The sequence below is a fragment of the Myripristis murdjan genome, chromosome 15 (assembly GCF_902150065.1).
Source record: "Myripristis murdjan chromosome 15, fMyrMur1.1, whole genome shotgun sequence".
Classification (NCBI taxonomy): Eukaryota; Metazoa; Chordata; class Actinopteri; order Holocentriformes; family Holocentridae; genus Myripristis; species Myripristis murdjan.
The window spans coordinates 19,603,045-19,621,319 of NC_043994.1; the positions used below are offsets into that span (position 1 = coordinate 19,603,045).

At 40.8% G+C, this 18,275-nt stretch overlaps 1 pseudogene; it reads right to left on the minus strand.

Annotated features, from left to right (window-relative positions):
* The window catches only part of LOC115372939 (high affinity cGMP-specific 3',5'-cyclic phosphodiesterase 9A-like), a 32,832-nt pseudogene that overhangs the window by 4,171 nt on the left and 10,386 nt on the right, over positions 1 to 18,275 (minus strand).

The following is an 18,275-nucleotide window of genomic DNA, read 5'->3' on the forward strand; positions in this document are numbered from 1 at the left end:
AATATACAGCTATACTTTTGACTTTTATGTCACCAGTATACTTAGGAAAGGTCAGCCATAAAAAAAAAAAAAGTTTGATTGCAAAAATTCTTCCAACATCAGTGCTGAGTGTTGGATTTTGGTCTCAGTTCCTCAGAAGCAAAGAACAAGAGCTACACCTATCTGCTGTTTCACCTCCTTTTGGAAGACAGCAACAAGTTTACACTGAGGTGTTCTGAGAAATGTAGAAAATCATTAACTATAGAATTAGATGAGATGAAGTTTAAAAAAAAAAAAAAAGAAACTTCATCACAAAATAACACGTAGAAAGTGTTGATTATCACAAACTGATGATAGCTGCCAGTTTACAAGGATGGAATTTTCCTTTTCAAAACACACCACCTCCAACACCCGCCCACGCTGTGCACACACACACCCACCCACCAGCAAAACAACAACAAAAGTGAATAAACAAAAAGTGTACAGAGTCAGAGGAAGACAGAAGAGAGGAGAGGTGTAATCAGCTCCACGGCCAGCAGGACACACAGAGGCCCAGCCGCCCAGCTGAAGAGGCCTGTACAGGACTCGCACCACTGCAAGGGGCTTTGGGTACGAGGAGCCATGTGTTTATGTTTTAGTGCTATCTGTTGCCTTCTCTATTAGAAAACACAGCTAGAATCCAACTAATATAATATTTTTTTAGAGCTGATAATGATTTGGATATTTTTCTAAATGAAGCTGCCAATATTTTGTGCAAATATTCAGCATCTTCAAATTTGACTATTTTATAAATGCAGATAAGATGGCAGAGACGCTGTCAAATTATATCAAAAATCTTTTAAAAAGAGATAGACAGTGACCTTTTTGATATCAGAGAGGGCAGACAGTGATTTCTGACATTCAACAAAAAGAAGATATTGGCCAATATATTGCTAAACTGGTTTATTCCTAAACAAAACAATATCATATCAGGGGCAGATGACAGGTTGTGATTTTTGATCTGGCTGGTCTGGACTCAGTGCACTGGTGGACTTTTGCGGTGTTGCTGATTGGATATGTTGAGCTGCTCGTTACCTGCAGGCTGCACAGGCAGATCATGCTGTACATCATCTGGGTGACGCAGAAACAGTGGCGGAAGTTATGGAAGGGATTATTCCTGTAGTTGTCATGAATACACAGCTGCAGAGAGGAAGAGAGGGAGGGACAGAACGAGAGGCGAGGAGAGAGAGAGAGGGGCTGAGTAACACATGTTGATATCATGGGGATCACACAGTAAACACAATGTTAACAGAATCCCAGAGAAGAATGTGAGCGGCTCGACGTCTGCAAGTACTTCTAGATACTTTAGGTTTTGTTAAGATCAATTTAGTGCCTTGTGGCTTATTGGCTATATGAAAGCAAGTTACTGGTTTACACATTACCAAGACACTCTTTAAGTTTGAGTGGTGCAACAGCACAGAGCTTTCTCCCAGCAGCCAGTTTGACATGAAATAGCAGATAAACACCGGTGTTACTGATGACATTAATGAAGGCTCTGTTCTATTTAATCTGACAGAACCAGGGTCCTGGGGGGCTTCCCATTGGCTTGTGTCTCTTCCTCGTCTCCTCATCTTTCATTCATCTCACAGTATTTTCTAAATGAACTATAAATCATCCAATCCTAACTCTACTCCTCTTATTTCCATTCCACTTTTTTTTAAAGCAGCATCACTGTGTATTAAAACGTGCAGTGCAATAAACATTATCATTATCATGTAGCTCTGTCTGAAACCCTCCCATTATAAAAATAGAGTATTGTGGGTAAATTGGTTCACACCATCATTACGGCATGGACGTATCAAATGCATGTTGTGCCAGCTACAAGCAAATAATCTGATGAGGACAATGAACTAAGTGAACTGGTGTGGCAGGCTCAGTGTTTGCCTTCTGTAAATGCTCTCTAAAGAGACAGCAAAAGTTTAAAATTCATCATGTGGGGAGATGAAAATTTCTGAACACTAGATTTTGTAATTCTCAAACCAAATCCTGCCAGCCTCGAGTCAAGTTTGCATTTGGTCCATCAGCTCTGACAGTTCAGGTGCGCTCGGCAGAGTCTTGAGAATATTTTTCAGTGACAGGTCGGGATTGAAGCACTAGTGTGTGTCCAGGTCAGGTAGCAGGTCCAAATGTCTGCTGTTTAAAATGTTTATTTAGCTATTAACTCGTTTAAAACTAATGAGCTCTTGCAAAGACCATAATATGGCTTTACACACAAACTTAGTAACACATTTACTCACAGTTTCAGTAACTGAACCCAAGTAAGAGGACAACAAAATGTGTGTCAAAAAGTGTTAGAAAATCCCTACCAGCCATCTCTTGAGTGTGATGGGGTTGATGTTGAAGTCTTTGACCAAACCCAGATCATGGTACATGTGTTCCAGGCAGCTCAGCATCTGCATGAACAGAGAAATGGATGAGGAACATACTACATGTGTATCATGTGTGAGGAAAGTCTGGCACAGTGAAGTGAGGTTACTCATCCAAATCCTCTCTGGTGTTAAAATGATTCTCTTGGTAATTTGACCACATCACAGAGAATATAGGTAAGGGTTAGCTACAACAACACCTACTGTAGATCAGAATGCCAGGTTTATTGTTTTAAAATTGATATGCTAAAAAGAAAACATCAAATGGAACTACTGCTGCCAATCTTGTTAATTTGGATCGGATTGGCTAAATTAGGGCTGAATTTGAATGTCCACTTAACACAGGTCTCTTAGCTTGCCTCCCACACAGTATGCTACAGTAAACCACTGAAGAACTCCTGTGAGCCACTGAGTTTAATTTCCCTCTCTATCACAGTTAATCAAATACTGTTATTCCTCTCATTTGTTCACAATCAGAATCAGAATCAGAAAACACTGTGTCTTGACTTTTAGTTGGGTCAGTGTTGATCTATAGATTAATATTGTTAATTTACTGATTATCGATAATAGCTTACTTAATCAATAATATATAATGCACAAATCAATAACCTATTATTAACCTAATGTTGATTAATGATTAATAAGTGAATCAAACGGAAAGTCTGTCTCACCTCATTAGGCTCCACTGCCAAGCATCAAATGTGGGCTGTCTGAGAGCTTCTACTGTCTCTTTAGACAGATGGTACTGCAAACACACCACACACACAGGACACACATTTCAAAGGAATTGATGAGCCTTCCGTTTTTGAGCAAGATCTTCTGCTGAAAAGACTACACTTGGACTAAAAAAATAACCATATCAGTGGCCAGTTACATTTTGACAGCACTTTTTTAAAATTTGACTGGTTAAGTCCATGGAACTAAATAAACAAGGAAACTAACTAACTAAATAACTAAACCCTTTGTGGATGCACAGGGGGGGCAGGACCTCTGTAGTGTCTTGGCACACCTGACATGAGGCCTGTGGTAGAGCCACAACATGAACAGGGTCAGGTGGGGAGAGTCCAGTGAGCCTTACCTTGGGGTAGAGGGCACATCTCTGCGAGGGGTCAGCTTCTTGTTGTCTTCCAGGAAACTACTACAGGAGCACAAAAAAAGAAATGCCATCAAATACACTGCAGCTGTGTCATTTGACTCTAATCAACTTGTCATTGCACTGGTTGAGCCAAGAGGCTGATGGGACTGAAACTTTAAAGGAAAAAATACCTTACTCATAAGCTCACCTTTACAAATATTGTAAGTTAGCACAAAACAGACTGACAGGGAAACCTTTGCCGGATGGATCTTTCTTTGATTACTATTACTCTACTTCTGCTGTTTGTAGTGCTACTGCTTCTATTAGTGCAACAACTGTGCTGTCAAGGTCATCTTTTTGTTTACACATTTTACAGGTATAACTGATGCAGGATCATCCCAAAAAGTCCACACTGTTATTTGAACAAATACTTCACATCTTTGCATCAGAAGGAGGATTAATGGTGCCGTGATAGTGACTGGATTCATGTGACAGCGTTTTGCTGCTAAGTGTGCAGGCTCAAACAAAACAATCTGTCACTACAGCCCCCTGAGCCAGAATCAGCCCTCCCATGAGAGTACGAGACGGCACTCTAATAATTAGGAGCTAGAAACCTGAGCTCAGATCAGTAGTCATTATAATCGACTGATGAAAAAAACAGGGAGGTCACACTTTATGACTTAGGAGAATTTGGCTGGATTGTTTTTTTTTTTTTTTCTTTATTATATATAATAACAGAATAGGTTTGCAATCAAAAAAAGGGATTTAAAGAGCAAACTCAATAATGTTTATTGTTAGTTAAAAAAAAAAAAAAAAGTAATGAGAATGCAATCAAAATCTTTTGTTGCAAATCCAAAAAGTTTGTTTAAAAATTCAAAACTTTTATTTGTGATCCAAAGGTTTTGTTTGCTGTAAGCTGAATGTTGTGGGCAGGAGCTACACTGAGAGATGTAAGACAGCAGCATCTACAGGCATAATGTAACAGTATTATCGCCACCTTCTGGATAGGAGTGTGGATCAGACGGGCTGCTGTACTACTACATTATCACTGTGGATGTTGCTAAGCTGTCCCTCCGACTGAGACGGGCCAATACATACTACACATGAGATTCAGCTCAACAGAAAGCAAAACTCTGAGATTTGCGAACAATTGTTTTTGATTTGCATTTTAATCACATATTTATTTTACATGAACTTATTTATTTTTGTCATTGCAGTATTGATATAATATAGTTTTGCTCTGAAATCTTTTTTTTTTTTTTAATTGCAATCTTTTCTGTTTGACTGCATAATAAGAAACACTACATCAATTTGGATGTGATTCTATGTAAACAACAAAAATCCCAACCTGACAATGAACAACTAATTACACAATGTCCTAGAAAGTGGGCACAGAGACATTGTCAATGACAAACACACTGTAACAAATTACTACAAATTATATCCATGTGTCATATAATTACACTTGCAGAACATGCATGCAGAGTGCCTTAGTGTAGGTGCACAAGCATTAGCATGTGCCTGCCATTTACTCTCCATGCCATGCAGGAGAAAATGTGCACAAACTAATGGAATGTGAATACTTCACATAGCTACTGTGTGCAGAGAAAAGTGTTTTCTGTTGTTTTGTGACCTGTTGTTTCTGGACGCCATCTCCTCGCGGAGCTTCTTGATGTCACTGCGACATTTCTCTATCTCCACCACCCTCATCCCCTCCACTGCAGAGAGAGGAACAGAGCCAACTATTAAAGCTGCTGTACAGCTGCACAAGTCATATTGGCTTCAATCACAAAGTGAGACTAGTACAGAGAAGAGTGTGACTAATCTACTAATTCAGATGCCATATATTCACCCTATTTAGCCAAAGAAATTCTGGTGTTTGGTATGAACACTTGCCCACTAAGAGACAAAATAAAACTCAAGAGTGAAATGCAAACTGTCTCCTAAACAGTGAGCAGTGTATCCACTGCTATAAAGTATGACACGGCAGCTGGGTTGGCAGACACTGACACTGTATATTCTAGATTAACATTTTGTTATGAGAGCGTCTGCTAGTATTTGGCTCACTATATCTGATGGTGTTCAAAGTTCACGTTTTTTCAGTCACGTCTTGCCACCACTTGCTGCTTAATGCAACTTTAATTTGTTGAGAGAAAGAATTTAAAACATTTGATTTAAATTAAATTAAATGGGGATTAACTGTTTGAAGGTTTTATTACTCTCATCAGCTATTAAGGAATTGCAACAATGTTGACAGGCTTCTGGCACAGCTTGCAGTGGCCTATAACCGTCAAAAATAAGTCACAATTGGACGATAGAGGAGCTAACAACTTCCAGCGGAGCTTCATCACAAACATTGTACATTACAATGCAAAAATAATACTGCTTTGTCATTTGCTTCTTTGGCTTGACTGCAAAATGTATTGCAACATTCATGGCACCGCCCTCCTTAGAGCGAGAATGTTTTGAAAGCAGCTGGCCAAGTAATTACAGGGTCATTGGAACTGATCAACAACACTACAAAGCTCACACATATGTTAAAGTTCATATCTGGCTTATTTATGGGGCAGGAAAAATCTTATTTAGTGCCCCTTTATCCACTGAAAGGATGGAAAGGGAAAGCAGGCAGGGGGTGAAGAGGTGTGTGGGAGGAGGAGAGCTAGGTGTGTGTAGGGGGGCTAGGCAGTAAAGGAGAGAGGGAGAGATCTAGCAACCATTTGCTGGCATCCAGGCCATGCTGTCAAAGCGTTAAAGTATTCATTCAGCCGCAAGGCAGCATGTATGAAGTCTAGCTTAATATTAACAGCTGTTTCTCCTCTCCTCTGATCTCTGCCAGATCGTCTTTAATAACACCCCGCAGACTGCAGCTGTTATCAGAACTCTTTGGACTCTCACGTATCTTCCATGCACTCGCTGTTATGCACAATCTGCCTTCTGATGGCTTTCTCTCTCTCTCTCTCTCTCTCTCTCTCGCTCTTTTCTCCCAGCCTCCCTGTTGTAACTGAATAGGTCGCCCCCAACAACACTCAAAGTCCTATTAGCTAGGTGTCCATGGCGACCAAGGTGATGATGGGATAGAGGATTGGTGGGCACCACACTGTTGCTGTAGCAACCAGGTATCCAGGCACATGACATGCATGTGTGGAGCGGCTGTATATCAGATTAAACTAGATGGACTTCCACTTGGGAAAAATGGTATCGCTTAAAGATGTCACTTTTTCAGGGATGAAAAAAAGAAACAAGACATTATTGGCACTTGTGTCGACCAAACATTGTGTGAAGCTTTTCTAGTGGGCATCAATGATATTTTAAGGACTTCAACAATGCATTGTGAATTGACAAGCTTGGCACTAGAGTAAGGAAGGTTTATACAGAGGACAATGTTATCTGCAAACTTGTTCCAGCACACCATCACTTTGTTTCAAAAGAAAGCACAGTACAGTTGGGGACATCGCCATGGTGACTGCTGTGAGCTGAGGTCATGTTGTCATGGTGACTGAGAGGGTCAGTGTAAAAGAGGCTATTATGAAATTGCTGCCGCAACACATGCTATTAGAGTCAAAAGTAGATGTGTGCAGGCTGCCAGCAGCAGTGGCTGTGGCCTGTTAACGTTTATGTGACAGCAGCCAGTCTGGTGTTTTCAGTGTGTGGAGAAGGGGGGAGGGGCATGATGTATTACACACAACCCCACACATGCAGAACCACCAGCAAGCACATGTATGTGGGCGCTGCCCTACATGAGTACACACAGTCATCTCCCTGGAAGCACGCGTCAATCAACTTTGTCACGGCATTACATCACATGATATGAGGGTTGCAGCCTGCAACAGCATATAGAGAGGAATGACACTGACTTCAGCATTCATACAAGTTACTCCAATACTCTAACACAGTCTAAACCTGTACAGGTGGATGTTAAAGGGGAAATCTAGCTGCAGATCCTCTAGATTAGATATCTTCAGTTTCTAATGTTTAGTCCATTCCAGGAGATATCTTGCTATGAAGTGTAATTTTCTTTTTTCTTTTTTTTCTTTCTTTTTTTTTTTTTTGTTCTGTCACAGGTTTGTGACTGTCATTCTATCAAAAGTGCTTGATTGGTACATATACAGTAGCTTGACAGTGTGACTGTCCAGCTGGACAGTAGCCTAACATGCACGCACCCCCCTACTTGTTGCTGCATTGCATTCTGGTCTACTGATGCTACTGTCAATAGAAATTGATATTTTTGCCTCTTCTATAATGGATTTCTCCCTGTGTGATGGTTGATTCTGAGGGAATGATACCAAAAATCAAACAATTACTCTTGATGTTCAGACTGGTGGAATATTTTCTGCTATTCCATGTGGATGTGCTGAAATATCTCAGCATGACAAGTGTTTTGACCAGTGTTTTAGGGTGAATTTTTCTTTCAAACACTGTCTCTCATAGTGAGAAACAAGTGAAAAGGAAATATGATATGATTTTTTTTTTCCTTAAGGAAAAAAGATAAAAAGATGAAACTTGGCTGGCTGGTTTACATGGGCGCTTGCCCTCACCGTGTCCCCTTTGAAAGCAACCCCCTAGGGAACAGATGTCAGCATGGAAACAAATCTTTTGTTCCTTTTTTAATTTAAAATTCGCCATCAGAAGACATTATAATACAATTGGCTACTTGTAAAAAATTCCCTTTCATTACATTGATAAACTTAAGAAGACCAGAAGATTTGTTCTGTGTTGACTGCTGTTCCCTGGGGGCTTGCTTTCACAAAAGGGACAAACCAGAGAAGTTTCAGCTTTTGGTGTTTTTATCTTGGTAAAACAACTGACAATGGAAACCTGTGTTCCCGATTCTCAAGTCAAATGAAATGCAGTATAGGGTCTTGGAACTGCAACAAACTTTATTAATACAAAAGCACCAATGAAACTGATGTATGTTGTGCAGAATGTTAGAGAATAATGTCAGAAATACAGCCTATCTTCAAAAATACCTAAATTGTTTTGAGGCTCATGTCCTAACAGTGACTGGACATTTGTATTGCATATTCAGCTTCGTAAACTTGGCGGCATTCACCTTTATCTTTAATCACAGCCAGACTAGGAAGGATGTAATGATTGCAAAACGATTACTGATTAAATGTTCCCACAGGGCACGGCTGTGAGAGCTGGCCTGTTGAGAACACTGAGACCTAATTAAAAATACCCCATGATCCAATACAGCGCAGTAATCTGCCTATTACGGCACCTTTATTGATTGTATTTTATAGCTGGCTGTATCTTGTGATTACAGGGTGAATCGGCACATCTATTTCAAGTGCTGGAGATGCTATCAGAAAGTAGGTAAGACTATGTAAAAGCACTGCAGCACACTCAACCTCAGAACAAGGTGCAAACTTCCTTCTCGTAGTTGATAAAAGGCCACAAAGTGAATGGGAACAGATGAAAGCCAACCATAAAGGTCAAGGGCGTTCTGCAGGATATTGTATAAGTGTGAGCACGATGGTGCAGGTCTTTGTAGGGGGTGAAATCTGGTCAACGGTCAGGAGAATTCCTAATAATTGGAGGTCAAAAGCCAGTTGAGGTGGACTGCCAGACCGCGTAACCTATGTCCCGTTTTGACTTATCTAATCCCAGCCTCGTAAACAGCCCAGGAACCTGGACACATTCAGGCAGCTGGAACTCAAGGCATGCAGTTATATCCACGCAACTGTACACAGGCAGATTGAAGTCCTACTGTGCTGCCGGGAAATAATGACATTTCTCCTGGAGTTTAAGGAACTTGTCTCTGCGAAGCTCAACTGTATTACTTTTTCTCCAATCGCAGAACCATCAAGGTCACAGTGTGCATTTTAATCCCTTCGCAAAACACATCTTACAGGAAATAATTCACCTATTTTCCACATGCACATTATTTCCAATGAGTTGGTGTGTTTCATTCTTCTGTAACACATGAGAAGTTGAGGCTTCTGAGGCTGAGTGTGCTGCAGATTTTTTTTTTTTTTACTGGTTGTCTTATTAGCCTTCAAGTATTATGGTTTGTTGTCTGGAAAGGAGTTTTCTCATAATCATTATCATCAATTATTGTTATTATCATGATTATTTTTAATATCATTATTATTATCGTCAACAGAAACTTCACTATTCTTCTGTTCGGCTGAAATGATTGCAAAGCCTTATCTTACTGCAGCTGCACACAGATCAAATAAATAAATAGATAACAATTGAGCAGTTTTCTATTTTTGCTTTTCTAATTTTGCTAGTGGTGGCTGATATTGGTGTGACTCCTCTGAGTTTCTGTATGTTCATGCATGTGCCTCCATCTGCTGAGTGCATGCCTCTCTAGAATACAATAGCAGACCAATGCCATAATCAATAAGCATTCAAACCGCAATCAAGCCACAGAATATTGACTGTCTATTTAGCTTATAATAACACGCTAACAATGAGCACTTCAGTGCCTGAGCTGCTGGCCTCTCTGTGAGATTTCAATGGAGACATTATGCTTGTTGACATGGATTTTCAAAGGTAAAATCCTTGGCATTATGTTAAAAAAAAAAAATCAGGATTTGAAATGAAAGGGGTTTTGTCATGGGAGCAGTGAACACATGATGAGACATGACATAAAGATGGTGGGTAGAACATCATTACTAACAACTATTCAGATGCTGTTCAAGGCGACTCTTCTGAGTGCACTTTAAGTCTGGAATTTTGGTTTTGGTTCTGATTTGAGGTGAATGTGGTCCTGTTCATTTTCCTATACTCCCCACTGTATCCCAACACTGCACTACAGCTACATCCCCAACCCCCATTACTGTAAATCAGCTTTTGAATGTACATGTGATGTCTTTATCTGAAGACTGTCTTGTAGTACATGTAAGGTCTTGCTATGTTTTGTCCTGCACCAAGTGTGGAAATGCTGTGTTGTGTAACTGTCTTTGAATATGTCCAAACAATTCACCACATCAGATTCCTTGTACATCTGCTGTTCTTTAAGAACAAGCTGACTGTGATTCTGTCATTTAACTGGTTCAGTCTTCAGCTCTTAGCTGATTAAGCTTCATTTTTAGACATAAGAATAGATACAATTATAGGATTTAACACTCACAGATTAAACATTAACTGAGGTTCACCATCCGAAAGCAATATTACAGCTTTGATAATATGAGCCGCACAATTTGCAGTACATTCATTTTTAACAATCAAAATTGTTGGAAGATGTATGTCAACTTACTGATGTTCCCCTGGAGACAGTCAGACACTCTTTTATATTTGTGGTTGCAAATGTTGACTTGAGACACACTTTGCTTAAGTAGCAGCATTTTAAATAGCACATTTCACAAAGTTGCCACTTTGAGTTCGCAATTCAATGATTTTTCAATGACTTTCAAGGTTTTGTTTGGTGAAATTCAAGGACTCAAACCTAGTATGTTTTGGGGCTATACATAACTTCCAAGATGATCAATTCATTGTCAACTACTTTTGTGATCTAGTAAGTGCATCCTAAACTAGTCGGAAAAAAAATCAGTGCTGCTACTGCCAAAGTGCCTCTTGTTTGGGAGCATGACAAGCTGATGACAGAGCTGTGAAAAGATAACAGAAGGCTGGTGAGCCACGCTGTGTGAGCGTGCAACAACAGACTTACGCTCTACTCGCTTCTCCAACATGGCCAGACGGTTGGTTACCTCGGTCTTCAGCTCGTTGATCTTGAATGCTCTGCAGACAGAGAGACACAGAAGGGAAGACGGAGAGGGATGGAGAGAAACAAGAGGAGGAGGAGAGACAGACGGAAGTGTTACCATGAAGACAGAGGGAGAGAGGCAGAGAGTCAGACAGGAGAAGAACGAGAATGAAAGCGGATGAGATAAAGGGCAGGGCAGAGAGGAACAAATTCATGGGTGAAAAATGGAAAAAGAAAAAGTGACAGATGGATAAATAAAGAGACAGCAACACCAACATATATAGCAGCGCTCACTGCCAGCGCTCACATATCGCTGTTACTGTGTGAAAACCTTGTTAACTCCAGTTTTGGCTTCACATTTTAGCTTCAGTTGAAGGATTAATATGCCGCTCTGTGAGTTAAGACGGTAATAAAACCCTTTTAAAACCCACCGCACAGCCTCAAGAATGCATCAAGTTACAAACAAGGCTGTTTTTCTCAGTTTATGACAAGTTGCATGGTGCAATTTCTCCAGCCGACACTGACGATACACAGCACAGAAGTAAAGAAACTAATAAGAACTTGTGCAGTAACAAAGAAAAGCAAGAAATATAACAGAAAAAAACTAGACTTTTTTTTTTATAAAAGCAACAAAATGTATAATATGTCCATGTAAAGCAGTGAAAATGACCCTACAAAACAGTGAGGGAATAGCGAGTTCAGTGCGGTGTAAAGGACATTAAAGAGCTCGGCTTACCTTGAAAACTGCTCTGCCACTTGCGTCAGTACATTCTGAAAGAGTTCCTCTTTATCTGAGGAGAGAGCAGGGATGGAGCCGTGTTACATACTCACACACACACACATGCAGTGTGCAAGGCTGTGGGTGCACCCACACACATACCCACACACACACACAGGGGGTTACAGTAAACAGATTGCACTCACTCAGGCAGAACAGTTCATTATAACCCCCAGTGCAATTGAAAGTATATCGATAGCCCTCGTAAATGTACACATACTGTCTCACACACACTCACACAGGTTATGTAAACCGGTCACAGAGAAAAACAGAGATAGATGGACGGTCGCAGCGACAGATGGCTGAACCAGAAGAGAGACAGAGAAAAGATAAATCCCCCCGCCCCTTCCCTCTGGTCTCACCAGCGATGACAGGCAGTTGCGTCTGAAGTGAAAAGGAACCGGCTGCCAGCTTGATATGTTAACAAGCCACTTCTATTTCCTGTTCCCACACATCGGGAACAGGCCAGACACACAACAAAGTCTTGCCATTGGCTGCAAGCTTCTGTGTTGTGGGCAAAGTTCAACCCAGCGGGCCAATAAACTCGCAGCTACGAGAACTTGTAAAGCAGAAAAAAAAGAGCTTGTTGGCCGGCACCACTTGGTACACCGTGTCACTCACATTACATTTTTTTTCATCAGGGGTTGTAGGTCAGCAAAGGCTCAAAACAGCATCTTAAAAATTCCTCTCTGTGACTGATTAAGCCGCTCAAGCCGGAAAGACTGAGCTGGACCGCCACCAATCTGAAGTGCAAAGCCGCGCTGGCTTTGCTCTCAGACCAAGAGCCATCATGTCTTGTTTTAAAAGTTAGTTTGTTTTAAAAGTTATTGTACAAAGATTGTGAGTTTGTAAATGTGTGACGTATACTCCTAGTTAAAAGCAGGTGTTGACGCCACCAGCTAAGGTGATGTGGAACGTATGTACTCCTGATGGTTTGGGCTGCATCCAAGAGGGCTGACAGTGATGGTTCATAACCTGTCAGGTCTTGACTTTCACCTTCACAACTCATCTTCAAATCACTCAGTCCAACTGATGAATTTTCTTCCAAACACTCTAATCATGTGAGGAGGCACACGGAACATAAATACAGGGCATTTTAGATCAAATTATAGTTTAAAAACACTGTTTTACAAATAAGATTTCTATAATGTAACAACTGAGAGCGCAGCAGGTGTTCACACAGTAATCTCTGACAGCATGGGAAATGATGTGAAATCAGACTAATGTTGAGGGAGATTGCAAAGCTTGATTTCACAGTTTTAACTATGAATACACACACACACACACACACACACACACACACACACACACACACACACACACACACACAACTATACATAATAAGACACAAATACAAATTTGTCCTTTAAATAATTATTGGCCTGGAGGATAATCACGATGTGAGTAGAATCAGGTCAGGATTTATTAACTGCACTGTAATCATAACACTTTTAAATAACACCTTTGTTTCCAGGATGAAGTTCTGACATTTTTTCTTCTTGGTTTTTAATCAAAAAATTGAAATTTGTTTTTTAAGATGCAAACAAAATGCTGTAGAAAACAGTGCAAGTTATGAGTGATGTTAACAGGACAAAAAAACATGCCTGAATGTGTTTGCTGTGCATAGATCTGCCTCAGTGTGGAAGCAACTGAGAAGTGGAGTGATCTCTCTTCTGAAGCCTCTCGCACTTTTCCTCCAGCGCATGAACGCACCAGAATAATTCAATGCAAACAAACGACAGTATGAAAAGCTGGAAACAAATTGGGTAAAGACCAAAAATGAATCAACTGATCCTTGGGCAAAGAACAATCTGTCAACCAGATATTCATAACTTTTGAGAGTGCTTGCTAACATCCAAGCAAGCAAGCAGACAATCACGTCCCAGCGTCGTCGCTCTCACTAAACGTGCATGTCGGCTTTCTGTCAATCCACAGTGTTGCACATGAAACACCGACATCTGTCCTTGGCCATGTTCTGACATCCAGACTACACACAGACACAGAGAGCAGCGTGTGACCCATAAACTGACCCTGCTTCAAAATAAAAAAATGAATTCCTTTAGGGCATCCTTCTGAAATTCTCTCCCACAAATTGATTTGGTGGCTATTGTCCAGATGTTTACACCCTCAGTGTGTTTGGGATCATGGCCCCTGATGCAGCAGTACAGTTGTTTACTGTACTGCTTTCATGAGTTAAGTGGAAAACTCCAGTGGGAGACATCTGATCAGTGGAATAATGTGATGAGTGTGTTTTGATAAGAGGGAAAAGCGTGAAGACAAGAGGAGAGTTTTATCAGGACAGCAGGAATCAGGAGGACACCGACAGTGACTGAGTTCATCACTGCCGCTAGCATGTCAAGCTGCCATAAAACAAGCGGCTGTTGACTTATATGGCTTTGAACTGCAGGACTGGAGTGGAAACGAGATCTGAGAGCTGCTTTTTACAGACCGTTTCCCAGCTATGTGTGTGTGCAGGTGTGTGAGAAGGGTGAGGGTGGGTGGGGGGTTATCTGCAGGTGTGTGTGTGCATGATCATGTGCATGAGTGTGTAGGTTATTATTATTGTCTCCCCTGGTCACCCACGTATTAGCTGAAATTTTGCGTTCTTCAGAGAGAGTTGGGGATAAATACATATTTTTCTAATAAAAACGCAGGTAGCTGCCTGCTGCTATTGTGGTTCAGCAAGAATCACAAGGTTACAAATACTGAAAACCTTGTGTAAATGCCAATGTCACAATGCCATAAAGAAACTGTATTACTGTATGTATGCATACTGTATTTGTGTATTTGTGTGTGTGTGTCATGTGTGAATGCTCTGATCTAGGCCTGAGCTCCAAAAACTGTCAGTCACCAATTTATATTTCATATTTTCTTGAAACCAGCTAACTTTCAGGTAAATTAATGATTAAACCATTCATTTATATCATAAATGTTAAGATCTATAGAACATTTTGGGCAAACCCTCTGCAACATAGAAAAATGTGAGTAAACTATGTTTCAGTGGATCTAGGATTCACCTGCAATACATGTTTGTTCCATGCCAGTTCTAATAATAATAATCTGAAACCTTTTCAAACTAAAAATGTTACTTGTGAGGCTGTTTTTCACAGAGTGATGATAAAGCACAGAAGTGATTCAACCTGTATCCAGTCCATGAAAAGCACTTGTGCAGTTCCAAACTGTAGATGTAAACAGGAAATCTCCCCTGCTGCACAGGAAGTTTGATTTTTTCGGTTTGTTTGGAATTCATAGAAGGAGAACTAGTTAGTCTGCAGAGCTGAAATGATTAGCGGAGTGACTGGTCAACAGGAATAGATTATAATTTCAAAAACTGATGAATCGTTTGTCATTTATCAGGTAATAATGCCAAACATCTGGACTACTGGACACACTCCTCCCCTGTGCATAAGCAGGTGTGTGTGTGTGTGTGTGTGTGTGTGTGTGCAATCTGCACCATTGGGAAATGTTTTATTCAGCTAGCATTTCTTTTTAATGTAATAACTTGTGTGTGTATATCTGTGTTTGTTTCTGTGTGTGTGTGTGTGTGTGTGTGTGTTTGAATGTATATGTTTGTGTGTGTATGTGTGTGTGTATGTGTGTGTGTGTGTGTGTGTGTGTATGTGTGTGTGTGTGTGTGTGTGTGTGTGTGTAGCTCCTGGGACTCACCAGCAAGCTGTCCTCCAGTCAGAGGCACCACTCGGTACGGTGACCTTCAACACAACAGGAAACACACACACACACACACACACACACACACACACACACACACACAGAGGTCAGTTGAGACAGCAGAGGCAGTGCGACACTGACATTCCTCCCCAATCCTCCTGATCTGCTCTCTTCCTCCCACCCTCTACCTCAAGTGGATACAGACACAGCTACCCACAAATTAGCTGGGTGCTTTATGTGTGTGTGTGTTTGCATGCAAGCAAGCATTTATGTGTGTGTGTGTGTGTGTGTGTGTGTGTGTGTGAACAACAACCAGCAAATACACAAACACACTCACAAAACCCATTTAAATGGAAGATTATCAACTCAGGTGATGTTTGTCTGTCAGATAAAAGGTTTCAGATGTTCCCGGAAGATAAGAGGGAAGATAGCAAAACATGCACACGCACGCCACACGCATGCACGCACGCACACACACACACACACACACACACACACGTTTGGCCTAGAAAGGTGTCTCAGTGTGTTCCGTGCATGTGTCCCTAACCTTGGCTCTAGGTTTAGTGCTCCTGTGACGGGAGCAGGGCACTTGCTGTTAGTGATAAAGTGCCACTTGGACTATACGGCTGCGGCTTTAGCGAAACGCCGCGCTGTTTCATTTGACATGCTTTAAGTAACGCCTTGGAGGAAATGGCCTTCACTCCGCCTTTCACTTCTGTTGTCAGTGGAAAATTTGGACTGCTGCAGCTTTTCTGAAGGTCACTGTGAAATGAGAATTCCAGCTCCAAAATCAAAGTGAAAGCGTCGCCTGCTGAGAGAAGGGCCCTGATGAAACAGTGAAGAAGAGTGAAAGCTAAATGGTCTCTTAAAGCTGTGTTACGGAAAGCCTAAATCACAACGCGGGGCTGCAGAGAAGAGGGCAGACTGGAGTTTTAGTTATCCAAACAACAGAAATCATCTCAAAGCCAAATATACAGTTTTTGGAGTGTGTAAGTCAGCTAACTGGCAAAGATGAAGAAGAGTAAACTTTGGTCGAAATAGAAAATTTAAAAAAAGGCTTTTACATACGGAATGGCATTTACACATGGAAGTTTTCATTGGACTTTAATAACAAACAGAGGGAAGTCACACATGATCCACAAATGCGTATAAGACCTTTTCACATGCATGTTTTGTTCTGAAATTATTTAGATTTCTAAAACCTTTATCATTTTTAATTTTTTCAATCCATGTATTTCTACATCACTAAGTGATTAAGTTGGTGTTATTTGACAAAATGCATGTTTGTATGGTGAGATATTTGTGGAACATGATATGTGCAGATTGTCGTCTGTGGATTACAGTTATTATAGTCCAGTAAAAACATCCATATTTATGATCACATTTGTTTCCCCACTTGGGACCATATGAATATGTTACAGAAGATTTCAAAGTGTAAGTGAACACACAAATTGACACAAGAAAATGAGAATAAGTCATGAATGTAAGCATGCAGAACAACGAGACACAGCAATGGAAAAAGATCAAAATAGTGACTGGATTGGTAACTCCAGGACACTGTAACCGATAGTTGTTTAAAACACGTTGAAGAAATTAAAATACAAAAATGTTTTTTCTTCTATGATTCTATTAAAAATAACACAACAGAATAGCTGTGAACAGCAGATGTGAGCTGCAGTTTGAAACTGAGCATGAAAGGCTGCAGTGTGAATGTAGCCTAATCTCCACAGACTGTGATTCTCAGTCAAGTAAGTGAGCACACCTTTCAATCAACCAATTAACTAACCAACACAGTGACTGATCAATTAGTCAATCCAGTGATCGATCAGTCAATCAATCAATCTCAATCAATCCGTCAGTCAGTGCATGCAGCAGTCAGGGAGGTGCAGGCTGTGGGTTACCTCTCTGTGTTGTGGGGCATGGTGGGGTCGATGGACACCATGGCTCCGGTGGAGTCGAGCAGAGACACGTTGGTGTTCCTGCACAAACACAGCAACACATGGTCACGCTTTCCTGCAAGTGAACTGTGAGCCGCCGTCAGCATGGCAACGCCTTCTGGAAGGCTCTCTTGTTTAATCTAGCTCAGATCCCTGTAAACATGCATTCAGGAGAAACAAACAGCTTAGCCACACATTAGAAAAAATGGATTTGTCCTTTGGAGATCGATGAAATCTTACGTCACACACACACGTTAACAACTTCTGCCTCCAGTACCACAATGAAAAAATCACTGGTATCCACTGATACTTTCTGGATAAAGGGATTCATGAAAAAAGGTAGGCTTCTTGAAAGACCTGGACTACATCAACACCCCTAAGCAGTGATGGTGTGACTCATAATCATAAAAAAGACAGGTTTCCCTCCATCGGGAGGGCAGAGGTCAGATGTTAGGGCTCCAGACGTGCATTTGCAGCTTTAACAAGACCATACGTTTGCTAAAGCTAGGAAAATGTGTCTATTATTATTGTCTTTTTGACTGTCTCTTTATTAGTGATAATCTATTCAGGAAAACTGAGCATAGTGTTAGTGAATGTGCTTCCAGGGTGAAAATGTAAGTTTATGTGCTTTCTAATGCCAGGATGTTAGGAAAAAATGCTCTGATAAATAACAATTCCTGCCTAGATCACCAGATGACTTCACAGCAAAAAATAGCACACTGGATGAAAAGAGTCCTCCAGGTGCAAGTGCATTTGATTGGCCTCATAAAATCATCCA